The following is a 10,950-nucleotide window of genomic DNA, read 5'->3' as shown; positions in this document are numbered from 1 at the left end:
TCTCGATACTGTCACCAGGAGAACCAGAAACTCCGAAGTACGGATATGCAGAGTTCAGTGGAGCAGGCACGGAGTAGAAGAAGCTACATGGGAACGCGAAGATGCTCTAAAGGAAGAGTTTCCCCACCTGTTTAGGAACCAGCCGAATCTCGAGGACGAGATTCATTTTAAGTGGGGTAGGTTTGTAACATCCCAAAAACCCACCAAATTAAAACGTGAGCTAAAATTGTTTTTCGTCATTGAGCTCGACCCCCCCTAAAACCCCGAACCCTAATTCCCAGGATTCCTCCTGAACAACCCGACACCCGAATTCAATTCACGCCCCATCCATTTCCCACCCAGCGCGACGCGTCGCGTCCGACCGCCGCGAATCTCGCCCCTCTTTTTCCTCTCTCCTTTCTCCTCCCTTCCCTCCTGGCCACGTGCCCATCCCCGTGGCCCGCACTCGCGTGGCGACACCACGCGTTGCCGACCGCGTGGCCGACCGCGGCCGCTGGCGCGCACCGCCCCCCCTCCTTTTTCTTTTCCCTCCCTCCCATTTTTCTTTTCTTTTCCTCTATTTCTTTTTCCCTTTTTCCATTTCCTTTTTTCTTTTTTTCTCTTTTCCTTTTTTCTTTCTTTTCCTCCCTCTCTCCTTCCTTTCTCCCTCTCCCTCCTCTGCCTCGCTCCCGCGCGCCCCGAGCGCCGCAGTGCCCAGCCCCTCCTCCCGGTGCGCACGCCTCCCCTCCTCCCCGAGCCGAGCGGCCTGACCACCTCGCCGGCCCCGCGCGCGCGCCACGCCGCCCCGGCCTGCTCCCACCGGCAACGTTCGCGCGCACCGCAGCGCCCCGCCCCGGCCAACCGTGCGCCCGCGCGCGCACGCACACGTCGTGCCGAGCCGCGTCGCGCACGCGCACCGCGTGCCCGCACCGCGCGCCGGTCTGTACCCCCGCCGCTCGCCGTGCCCGCGTGCGTGCCTGGCCACGCCGCGCGCTGCCCGTTGCTGCGCCGCCGCTCGACGCCGCGACGCCCGCCGCTAGCGCCTTGCCCCGGTTCCGCTCGCCTGCGCCCGCGTACCCGCACCCCCGCCGCAGCCAACCCCGCATGGCCACGCTGTGCGCCGAGCCGCAGCGACACGAGCTCCGCCGAGCCATGTGCACCGCCCCGCCAGCATTACTGCCGCCTACCTGTGCCGCACAGCGCCACCGGCCCCTCTCGCCGCCTGCCCGAGCGGTCACATCGCCACTGTGCCACCTCGCCGGCCGCGCCGCCGCGTCCCGACGCCAGCAAGCGGCCGGAGCGCCATAATTCCGCCCCGCACCGCTCGCCGGACGCCCCCCCCTGGCCGCACCTACCCGCCATTACCGCGCTCGACCTCCCCGACCGCCTTAGCTCGGCTATAAAAGGGCCCCCGAGCTCCATGGCCATCCACACAACCTCACCGCCGGCCCTAGCCTCCCCTCTTGACACGCAGCGCCGCCGCCACAGCCATTCCTGCCCGCCGCCGCCGGCTCACGTCGCCTCACTCCCTCACCGCGCCCTGAGCCGAGGTGAGCTGGGGAATCAATCCCCCGCACACCCGAGCCCCTTTTCCCCTCCTCTCCGCCCCTCCCCAAGACCCAGGGCCGCCGGAATCGGCGCCGCCGGCGCCCTAGGCCGCCTCCCCTGTTCTGCGGGATGGAGGAAGGGGAAGGAAAGGGCATTTAGCCCAAAAGCCCCTCCCCTTTCCTTTATTTCTTAAAGAACCCCCTCCACTTATGGCCTTTATCCAAAAAGAACCCTGCCTTTTGTTCTAATTTCAAGTAAACCCTTCCACATAAAAACATAATTGTAAGTATACCCTTGACCCTTCCAGTTTAGTCCAAAAGTTTCTAGAAATCACATTTAGGCCCTTGCCTTCCCGAGGAATAGTTACAACTGGGCCCCTGACCCCTTATCCGACCCCCGAACCTTTACTAAACCTATCATTTCATGTACCAAACGACCCCGAAACAACCCGGGACTTTACCACGCCTCACTTAACCAAGTTGTGGCCTTACCATTAAGAAACCACTCAAAATGCCACTTCTATCTCCATATTTATGTGATTCCGATTCGAGCTCAACGAAAGATCTTTGTATTGATTTGATGCTTGTTTGTGTGTGCTGTAGACCACGGAGTGAACGAAGGAGAGCCCATCAGCGAGCAGTACTGTGAGCAGGAGAACGAGGACCAGTTCCGCGACCCCGAGCCCGAAGGACAGGACTTTCCCGAAGGCTACGAAGACGGCAAGTTCAATCCCATCCTTTGATGCATGTTTCTGTCATAGTTTTTATAAACACAACCCGATGGCCTGTTTTAATAAATTGCATGTGTTTTGCTTGCATGAAAACACGGTTGGATAGCCACAGCTTTATTTGTGATGACCATTCCTTGACCACCTAGATTAATGTCTGATTTTGCTTGGACGTTAATCGATATTAGAACGCTTAGGACTTTACTCATAATACAATTTATTTTATAAAGAAAATGTGTGCGTGTGGGATGGGATAAATGTGGCGTTTTTGTAAAGAAAGTGTAGACGGGATGGATGGCATTTCTACGGATTTGCCATTAGGTGTGCTCGTGCCAATGTGGCAGGGCAAAGAAGGGAGATATCCATCTTGTCGTGTCTAAGGACCGAGTTGGTGTGTCATCTCACCTAACTCCACTATCGTGCAAACCACTCGACCGTTGAATGGGCAACGGCGTAGCATAAATCCCACTAGTTGGTGTGATAGCCATCAGGAGAGCTGAGAGCAACGGGTGACTAAGGAAAAGGGATAAGCCCCGAGTGACTTATGCCCGGTTATACCTAAGTGAACGGTCGATGACCCCTTGGAGCATCCCGTGATGGCTAGTTAGGCTTAGCTATGGTGGCTAATGGCTATGTTGGGATCTACACCGACACGATGGTGTTCGAGTTGTGGTATCCTACTTGTGGGTAAAGTTGCACACCTCTGCAGAGTTAAGAATCTATTAGAATAACCGTGCCCACGGTATTGGGCGAGTTACGGTGTGGTCACATAACTAGTGTTTCATTGGGATGGGCTGTGTGAGTTGTTTTGGAATTGTGTCCGACAGTCGTGTCGTGTGCTACGACGGACGGGGAGTCCGGTAGCAGTTTTAAAATTTGAACTCCATATTATTACAAAAACTGATTTTCTAAAAGGGTTTTCTATTAAATAACCCCTGCATAAAATATCATTTTTCTGCAATTTAAACCGTAACCTTATCCTTGATTTACCTATGCATATTATTTTGATATAACCCCTCCGTGGGTGTGGTTGGACTTGCTGAGTACGTTCGTACTCACCCCACTCTTACTTTTTACAGAAGAAGACCCAGACTTCGTGCTAGACGACGCTGAGTAGGGTTATCGTTCTGCACCCAACCTTGGCTGTGGAACCGGCCCTGTTGGGATGCCGCCGCTGTCGTAATATTCTGAGCCCGTGATAGACCCCATGTGGTTTGCGGTCTGGTGTTATGTCGTAGCTTGGTTAATTATTATTATTATCTGTATCGACTGTCCTCCAAGATTTGTACGGTTTTGAACCATCTGATGTAATAAATGTGGCATCAGCCTCCTGGGACTGGTGTTTTGTATCACATTTAAGTCTTCTATTGAGAGGGGACGCTTCAAGCTCAAAGGGAGTACAACTCCCCAATTGTGAAGATCCGGAGTGACAACGGCACCGAGTTCAAAAATTTGAAGATTGAAGAATGGTGCGATGAAGAGGGCATCAAGCATGAATTCTCCGCCACCTACACGCCTCAACAAAATGGAGTGGTGGAAAGAAAGAACAAGACACTCATCACTCTAGCAAGAGCAATGTTGGATGATTATGGCACGTCCGAGAAGTTTTGGGCAGAAGCAATCAACACGGCGTGTAATGCATCCAACCGAGTGTATCCCCACCGACTCCTCAAGAAAACTCCATATGAGCTCATCACCGGGAAGAAACCAAATATATCATATTTTCGAGTCTTTGGTTGCAAATGCTTCATCTATAAGAAGAAAAGGCTCGGTAAGTTTGAGAGTAGATGTGATGAAGGTTTCTTTCTTGGTTATGCATCAAACTCCAAAGCATATAGAGTATTCAATCAAACCTCCGGGTTAGTTGAAGAAACATGTGATGTGGAATTTGATGAATCTAATGGCTCCCAAGAGGAGGTTGTTGGCTATGAAAATGTAGGTGATGAGGACATTGATGAAGCTTTGAAGAAGATGTCCATTGGGGATATCAAGCCGGAAAGAGATGCATGAAGGCAATGATCAAGGGGGAGGACCTTCCTCATCTACACCAAGCACCTCCACGGCACCCAAGTGAATGAAGATCAAGAAAAAGATGATCCACAACCTCAAGAAAATGTACCAACGCCAACACCCCAAGTCCAAGAACAAGAAGAGCAAATTGTTCCACCACAAGCACAAGTCACCCATGATCCACTCCAACAAGCATCCACGCAAGTACCGCTAGTGAAGCATGGTCGCATCTCCAAGGATCATCCAATTGGTCAAATCATTGGTAGTCCTTACAAGGGAATAAGAACTCGCTCTAAGCATGCTTCATTTTGCGAATATTACTCGTTTGTTTCTTGTATTGAACCCACTAGCATAGAGGAAGCACTTGAGGACTCGGATTGGGTGATGGCCATGCAAGAAGAATTGAACAACTTCACCCGCAATGAAGTTTGGGTCCTCGAAGCTCCTCCGAAAGACAAGAACATCATCGGCACTAAGTGGGTCTTTCGGAACAAGCAAGATGAACATGGGGTGGTGATACGCAACAAAGCAAGACTTGTGGCAAAAGGGTTTTCTCAAGTCGAAGGTTTGGATTTTGGTGAAACTTTTGCTCCGGTCGCTTGACTTGAAGCTATCTGCATCCTTCTTGCTTACTCTTCACATCACAATATCAAGTTATATCAAATGGATGTGAAAAGTGCATTCTTAAATGGTGTTATTAACGAACTTGTTTATGTTGAGCAACCTCCCGGGTTTGAAGATCCGAGGAATCCTAACCATGTTTATAGGTTGCACAAGGCACTCTATGGGCTCAAACAAGCTCCAAGGGCTTGGTATGAGAGGCTTCGTGACTTCCTAATAATGCAAGGCTTCAAGATCGGGAGGGTCGACACCACATTGTTCACAAAATACGTCAACGGGGATCTTTTCATTTGTCAAATTTATGTTGACGATATTATCTTCTACTCAACTAATGATTCACTAAGCCATGAGTTTGCTACCATGATGTCTAGGGAATTCGAGATGTCCATGATTGGCGAATTGACCTTCTTCCTTGGTTTTCAAGTCAAACAATTGAAGGAAGGGACATTCATCCATCAAGAAAAATATACTAAAGATATCTTGAAGAAGTTCAAGATGGATGAGTGCAAGCCGATCCAGACTCCCATGGCAACCAATGGGCATCTCGACTTGGATGTGGATGGTAAACCAGTTGATCAATTCCTCTATCGTTCTATGATAGGGTCTTTGCTTTACCTTACCGCATCTAGGCCCGATATAATATTTAGTGTGTGCTTATGTGCCCGCTTTCAAGCAAACCCAAAGGAATCACACCTCTCAGCTGTGAATAGGATCCTTCTGTATCTCAAGCACACCCCTAGCATAGGCTTGTGGTACCCCAAAGGCGCTAGCTTAGATCTCTTGGGATACTCGGATTCGGATTTTGCCGAAAGCCGTGTGGATCGCAAGTGTACCTCCGGGGGTTGCCACTTTCTTGGGCGTTCTCTAGTTTCTTGGTCGAGTAAGAAGCAAAATTCTGTGGCTTTGTCCACCGCGGAAGCGGAATATATAGCGGTCGGTGCATGTTGTGCCCAAAATCCTATATATGAAGCAAACCCTTTTGGACTTTGGTGTGAAACTAGATAGGATCCCACTCCTTTATGACAATGAAAGTGCCGTAAAAATTGCCAAAAATCCGGTTCAACACTCTCGCACAAAGCACATTGATATTCGCCATCATTTCTTGCGTGATCACGAAGCTAAAGGAGACATATCTCTTCAAGGTGTGAGATCCGAGGAGCAATTGGCGGATATTTTCACAAAACCATTAGACGAGAGTGCTTTTGTTAGGCTAAGGAATGAGCTTAATGTGTTAGATGCGGCAAACGTCATGTAAGTTGCCATGTCATATAGAAAAATGCATACATATAGGACACTTGTCTAACCATGGTAAGATAGTGATGAGCAAGGGTTTAGCTAGAGGTGGTGGTCCACTTGTTTTCCTCTAGGCTTGTAGAAAGGCTCATCATGAAGAAGCTTCCCGTGGGTTCAAACTTGACAAGTAGATCTTAAATTCTTGTTATGCATTTCTTGTCATATAGATGTGCACTTCATGTTTACTTTACTCTCGCATGTGGTTGTAGCTTGCACCATCATTGCATATGTAAGGGTCACAAAGGAGATCACTTGATGAAAATGAGACTTGTTTCATATACAAGATCTTAATTCATGAAAAGTGAAAAGAGCAAAGTGTTAGGTGTGTTATTGCCTAGTGAGTCATGTCATGATGAGTTTGAAGCTTTCTATCTTCAATATTCCTATGACAAGGCTCATACATTTTATTTGGCGCTTTGTCTCGCTTTGCGGCTTTTCCTTGTATTCGAAAAGAAAAAATTTTAAGCTAGTGTGCTATCCTAAATATTTTGAGGGGTAAAGTCGCCTATGCAAGTCCATTAACTTGTGTTTAGTTGAATTTTATAAGTTTATTGGACTTAGCATAGAAGAGTGAGCTGAGTGAGGGGTTTTTGGGTTCACCAGTTAAACCGACGTCTAATGGATCTACACCTATCGGTTTAACCGGCGTTACTAAGTTTCTGTCTCAGCTTAGTCAAACCAGGCGTTCAACCGGCGTATGCAAATATCAGAACATCGGATCAACCGGTGAACGTAACACTGATCTGACCTGTCAATCAACCGGTGCTAGCAGCGTTCAACCGGCGAGTTCAAAGTGCATATCGTCGGATCAACCGGCGTTCAGATGAATTTATGCTGGAGTCTCGGGTGAACTGCACTTATGCAATCAACCGGCGTTCATACCCTAAGCGTCGGATCGACCGGTGTTAAAGGAAAGCACGGGACCCACCTATCATATATGTGTCTTATGCCCGCCGCCGGTTTCTTTCTTCCTCTGTTTCCCCCGGTTCATCCCGACTCAAGCCGCCGCCGCGCTCGCCTGCACGCCGCCATCGCCGCTCCACCACAGCACCGTCGCCGCCACTCGCTCCACGCGCCACCAGTCCGAGCCACCGCCACCGCGCGTCACTCACGCCGCCCGGGCACTGCCTGCACGCACACGCGCCGCCCTTGCCGCTCCGCGCCACCGCCCATACACCAGCGCTTTCCTGCACCGCCCACGCGCCACGCCGCCACTTGCCCGCTGCTTGCACGCTGCTTTCCACGCTCGATGCCGCTTGCGTTGCCTGTGATCCCCTTGCGCAGACACTTCGCGCACGCAAACTGTTCGAGGGTTTGCCCGAGCCGCTTTTCGCACCGCTCGCGCGCCACGTTCTAGCCACCTCCAGTCGAGATGGGTCGCGAGAAGAGAAAGGGAAAGGAGGTTGTTGTCGAGAAGCCCGTCCACAAGCGGACCCGCGCAGAGAGAGAGGCCGAGAGGGCCGAGATGGTGGCCAAGGCTGCCGAGGAGCAGGCGTCAGGCCGTGCTCGTCTGTTCGCGATCAGGGAGCAGCCAGCCAGGGGCAGGGGCAGAGGTCGAGGTATGGGCAGGGTCAGAGGTGCCAGGGCCACCAGGGCCACTACACAGCAGACCGAGGGTGATTCGTCTGAGGGGGAGCCGACAGCTGCAGAGTCAGATCACTCAGTTTCAAATTCAGATGTAGCACAGTCAGAGCAGACTCAGGGTAGAGCACACAGGGGTCACCGACTCTACGATGTTCTGGCCGCACTCGGCAGACGTCCCCAGCAGGAGAGTCTTCACCAGCGACCGAGGGTCGCACTGGACCGAGAACACGAGGAGGTCACCAGCCACAGGAGCCTCGCAGGTCCGCAGCAACAGCAGCAGCCCATAGAGCCGAGGCCCTAGAGGCCGAGCGCGCAGTGTTCCGTATGGACACTGTTGTGTGTCTGGAGCCAGGTGTGCTGCTCCAGAACTTGACCAAGGCCAATGCGGCGAAGGTCAAGAGGCTCAGGTGGAGTGTTGGAGAGGAGGACTGGTTCCCCGTGACCCGTGACAGCAGGGTCGACCGTAGATTCTGGACACTTCTTCAGGCTAGCTTCTACGAGACCTACCAGAGGCGAGGGCACAGGATCTTCCCGCACAGGGTGCTTGACTGGGTCTCTCTAAGGACAGCAGCAGGGGGAGCAGATGTCAGAGAGCATTTTGCTCACTTCAGAGGCCTGCCCAGGTTACTTCAGATAGAGCAGAACAGGTATATCGAGGACTGGGTCAGAGTATTCTACGCCACAGCCTGGATCGCTCCTGAGCGCAGAGCCGTACACTTCGTGTTTGGAGGCCAGGTCTTTGGTCTGTCGAGGGCGACCATTGCAGGGATACTTGGAGTTGATTTGGTTGATGTCTCCTTGCACGAGATGGTATACGGAGACGCAGATCCACCGCGCAGAGCGATGATTGGCGGGATTGCACCTTCTCATGAGGTGATCTCTCAGTGCTTCCGCCAGCCGTTTCCAGCCTCCTATGCCAGAGTTCCTAGCCTGCTGACCCCAGAGGCATACGCAGTTCACATGGCCCTCCGGAGGACTCTGTTACCGAGGAGTGGCTACCTAGAGGGGTTCACTGGCCTGCAGCAGCTACTGCTCCTACACATCCTCACTCACGAGCCTTTTGACATTGTTGACTTCATTTTGGCTGAGATCGAGGATGTGATCACTGACGGGATGGGGGTCGTGAGGTAGTTCCCTTATGCACACTGGATCAGCTATATTTGTTCTATGATTGTACCAGCAGAGTCACCTGCCAGCAGTGTGTACCGTCAGGATGAGGCTCCCTGGTAACCAGTTTACTGTCCGACAGCACCACAGGACCGGAGGAGGGGCAGACAGGCAGAGAGAGCTGCCATGGCACAGTTGTCACCTGAGGCACAGGCCAGAGTAGAACAGGAGGATGAGGCACTCCTAGCAGCTGAGGCATAGCTTCCCGGAGGAGATGATGAGATACACTGGTCTGAGCTTGAGTCAGACTCCTCCGAGGATGCCGAGTACTTTCCTGCAGCACCCGCCAGTCACGACCACAAGGCAGGAGGGTCTAGAGAGCCAGCTCCAGAGTCACCAGCAGCTGCCACAGTCATAGAGTCCCAGGTGACTCAGCCATTCGAGCTCACCTCTCTTCTTCAGTAGCTTGTTACTCAGCAGCGAGAGGATCGAATAGCACAGGAGGAGGCCAGGAGAGCCCATGAGGCTTAGCTAGCAGCCATTCAAAGAGAGGCTGCCCGAGAGCGTGCTGCAGCGGAGGAGCATTTTGTCGGGCTCATTGATCGAGTATCAAAGAGGATAGATGCTCAGTTCCAGCAGATGCAGCAGGGCATGATGGCGATGTTCGGGATGATTACACAGCTTTACACTCACACCGGACTAGCCCCGCAGCAGCCAGGACAGCCAGGCCTTCAGGGTGTTGGAGCACCTCAGCTTGCAGTCACTCCAGCTCCAGCCCCTACTGCAGCTCCAGCTACTACGGCGACACCGGAGACCACGTTCTCGATGTCAGCACTTCTTGGGTCTGCCAGTCGTCCGCTTTTCTCACCACTGCCAGCGACTACACTCTTCCAGGACTCACCGTCGGCAGTACAGTCAGTCGCCCTCCCCGTTGTACCACAGACACTACCTTCAGGGGAGGAGCAGAGGAGTCTATAGTTCCACAGTCGACACAGCCGGCAGCTTCAGCACTCACTACTTCAGATGCTGACACTTCTTCTGCTAAGCCGGTTACCACATCTACAGACCCTCTTCCAGGCAGTGCCAGTACGAGAGCCTCCACGACAGTCACACCCCCAGTCAGCTCTGACCAGCAGCTTCCGTCCGTCACCGAGGGCTCCCCGTCCGACGACGACGACGACGACCCGGACCGCTTCCTCGCCGTACCGCGACAGCCGGATCAGTAGCTCCGCCTTTTTGGTGCTTTGATGACAAAGGGGGAGAGAGTCAGGGGAGGGTAGAGATAGAGAGAGCTCGTAGTTATCAGGACTTTGATGTTATATCTCATTTGATGTTAGTTCATGGATATGTACATTTGACGCTTGAGTTTGCTGTGGTTTGAGACATATCTATGGATTTCGTTTGAGCCGTTGAGCTTCTTGGTTCTCTTTCGAGTTTGCTTGAGTTTGTCTTGTTTATCTTTCTCGCTCTCTCATTATGTTTATGTTTGTGTTGTCATCAATCACCAAAAAGGGGGAGATTGTAAGCATCTAGGCCCTCAAGGTATGTTTCGGTGATTAATGACAACCATTATTGTGACTAATGAGTTTGTGTAGCTTAATAAATCATTACCGCTCATTTGGTCATATGTCAAAAGAGGCCCCTCAATTTCGTTATTCAAAAAGGCGATCTCGGTATTCAACTCAAATATATAACAAGACTAAGGATCTTTCTAGTCCTAAGTGTCGTAAGGTTGAGAAGGACACTTAGGTTAGTATAGGTTTTATAGTTTTGTAGTGATCGCACTATTAAGAGGGGTTAAGGTCAAGTAACTCGAGCATGGACATGGTCATTTGAAAATGGATGCACACTATGGTCACTCAGGTTTCTAGAAGTTCAAATAAGTGGTTTTCAACTTATATCTCAAGAATATTTGGATTTCACTCAAGACTCAAATCAGAAAAGGCAAAATCAGAAAAAGTCTATACGTCGGTTAAACACAGTCAGCAGAGTCTGGACAGGTTCTATACACCGGTTAAACCGATGTTGTTTGAATTAAAGTCGGTGCATTAGTCCAGAGTTGGTTTTTCCAGGGCATTTCA

Source organism: Panicum virgatum, chromosome 4N, assembly GCF_016808335.1.
Source record: "Panicum virgatum strain AP13 chromosome 4N, P.virgatum_v5, whole genome shotgun sequence".
In the NCBI taxonomy this organism is placed as follows: Eukaryota; Viridiplantae; Streptophyta; class Magnoliopsida; order Poales; family Poaceae; genus Panicum; species Panicum virgatum.
This window is presented reverse-complemented; position numbering follows the sequence as displayed.